This window comes from Populus euphratica, unplaced genomic scaffold (genome assembly GCF_000495115.2).
Source record: "Populus euphratica unplaced genomic scaffold, PopEup_1.0 scaffold478.1, whole genome shotgun sequence".
Classification (NCBI taxonomy): Eukaryota; Viridiplantae; Streptophyta; class Magnoliopsida; order Malpighiales; family Salicaceae; genus Populus; species Populus euphratica.
Window position 1 is genome coordinate 93,994 of NW_011500352.1, and position 3,300 is coordinate 97,293.

Here is a 3,300-nt window from a genome sequence, read left to right on the forward strand (position 1 = left end):
GAGCAGGTAAGGCACCGCGGGGGTGACAGGCGTGCATGGTGAGGTTCGAACCCAGGTGCGGAGGAAGGGGACAAGCCCCTCCCACCGCTAGGCTAGAACCTCACTTGCCTTTCTTTTTTTTTTTGTTTATATGGGACATCAATGTTGTGGTTAATTTTAATATAATAAATATAAAAAATGGAAATAAAATTGGGATGAACATGACACTTGTTAATGTTGTGATGATATGTGATTTGGGGTAACCAGATTGAGTTTGAGAAATAATTTTCTTGAAATATATAGGTTTAGTTGATAATTTGGGATATTATAATTAAAGAGAAGATTTTGTTGAAATTTTGATAAAAATAAAAAAAATAATAAAAAATCTAGATTATTAGAAAATAACTAATAAAAATAATCTAGATTACAGCTTGGACATCTTGCAACCAATCATTTTCATCTAAATGACAAATGATACGGTTCCATTAGATGATGAAGGCTTTGATAGAAGCGTTCGTGGAGCATTCTGCACATACTTATAATTTCCTCTATTCTGGTTGGATTATAGGATTATATTCATTGCGCAAGACGATCCGGGCTTGAAATCTCACCTGTAAATAAATTCTATATATGGTCTTTTACTTGTACAGTGAAACATATGAGAGGTTAGACATAATGTTTGGTTGGTAGGAGCCATTAGAAGAGGTGTTTTAGAAATCATATGGTGTCCTTGCCAACGTACGAGTTTCTAATTAAATCATGATAAAAAGTGATGATTTCAGAGACAATGATATATTCGGTCCATTCTTGTTAACTTAGGTTATCTAATTAAAATCATAACTTATGTTATTAGCTTTAATGTTTTTAATAACATTTTGTTTATTTTAATTATAAAAACAAAAGGATTAATATGACTAAAAAACATGTTTTTGACCTAGACCCTCATACGTAAGCATTCTTTTAAAGCCCTGATATACCGAGTCACTGAAGTATTTATCCGTACGCATATCATTCATCATTTATTAAAAAAAAACCAAGAAATAGGCAGTGCATAATCTAGCTACCACTTAATTCAATGATATAGATATTTACTCTTGTAAATATGTTAGCCATTAAAGTAAAATAAACATTTTTTATATTCAAACAAATAAATTTGATATTTTTTAAAGCCAACAAGAATTGAGGAGATTATCAATAAATTAATAAGACAAAGTTTTCTATTCAGTTTTTTATCATTAAGCCAATTTGAAATTAAAAAGCAAATTTAATTCACTAGACAATAGCTTTAGGAGCAAAGTTTGACAAATTTATACTAAGAAATTCTTTATAAGATTAACAATTTAAATTATTTTATTCTTTTGTGATAAATTAAAATGATGATAAATTAAAATGAGAGTTGTAGGAATCAAATTAACTCTTTTGCTTTTAATTTGAGTCCCTAACTACAATTATGAATCGAAAAAAACTAGAGCACATATATGCTATCTTAAAACAATTCAATTATTATAAACAAAAATCAATAGTGTAGTTTTGAAATTTAAAAAAAAATAAGTACTTGAATTTAAAATAATTGCAGTGATAATATTACTTCTTACAACTTGATGATGAAAATAAAGTATGTTCCCTTTAAACCAAAATTAAAAATTTATTGTTCATGATCTTTGAAAGTTCTAGTTGTAAAGATGAACTCTCTAAAAATTTAAGTTGTAAAGAATATTTTTTTTTCCTCTTGTTTGGTCACGTTGATCTCCTCTTTTAATCCTACGAGGCAACTTTCATGATAATATATCACGAATAAAAACTAGAGATTACATGTTGTAGAGAATATTTATTTGATTTGATCATATTTTCTTTAAACAGTAAGACTTTTATCTTGTTAGTTTATTATCAGATCAAGAGACAAAACCGATTTTTATTTTGAAAATAATTTTATCTTACTTGAAGCACTTTATAAAATTTGCAGTTTTAGATATGTAGATGAATTTGAATTTTTAAATTATCTAATTGTGATATTTCAAACTTAAAATATGCTCAAATGAATATCTAGTATGACAGCAAATAATCCGACTTTGAGTAGGATTCTGACTCGATTTTGCATGTCTGAGTAAATTTTTAAATGAGAATAGATTTCTCTTCATCGTACTTTTTTAGAAATCTGGATATGTATACCTTAATTTTGATCAAACCCATGTTTGTATTTTATCATTTTAATTTGATGAAAAACAAAACCAAGATTCACAATATAAAATATATAATTTTTTATTTTTTAATAATTAATTCATTAAATTTTTTAAGCATGTTAAACTGATAAAATTATTTTTAGTGAGTTCAAATAAACTTAAAAATACATTAAAAAAATATAATGTAAAAGGAATAAAAACATATGTTTACAATTAAAAAAAATTGAAAATTAAAAACAAGGAAAAAGAGGCTCACCGTTTATATGGATAATGGCCGACCTTAAGTTTGCATCCATGTTTTAATTTTAAACTTAATTCTATATAATTAGATTGTAAAAAATACAATTAAAAAAAATTAAGAATAAAGGATAGGAGGTGACGCACTATAAGGTTTTTCAGTTTTTGTTAACGTTTTGGCAGAGGTAAATTCTAAGGGGTTTTTTTTTTGTTTTTTGTTTTTTTTTCACGTGATGAATCTTACAATAATAATAATAATAATTTTATCTCCTACTTTTAAAGTATGCATGGGCCATGATGATCTAAATAGTGTTTGATAACTATAATATATTGAAATAATAAATATGAAAAACCAAATTACAATGAATAGAAAATACCCAAATTATGCGAGAAATGGCCCTTTTGACAGCCACTTATTTACAGGTGAGATATGGTGTGAATTTTATGTGCATAGATCTTATCAATGATGCAAACTAATGACATTTTGGAAAAACATTGTTCTGATGTATCGTTTGGTTATTTTTATTTTTTATTTTCTAATTTTAAAAAAAGATTCAATCTTTGTTAAAACTCAATCTAGTCTGGATAGTATATTTTTTATCATTAAATATAAAAAAATATATTATTAATAGTGGCTTTTCAAAAAGCCAATACCATATTCATTGATTTAAAAAAGAAGTTATTTTGAAGAAAAGATCAGTTTTAATTGTCGTGTAAATGAATTTGAAAATATCCTTTTTCATAAATAAAAAATTATAATAATTTATTTAAAGGTTAGTGTATCGAACTCTCAATAGATTTTCGTAAGCTTTTCGTTTATTAATTGTAGACAAGTAAAAATAAAGCTATCCTTAAAATTAATTTCCACTGTTAATATATTTAGGAATCAGGCAAGGGTAGAAGT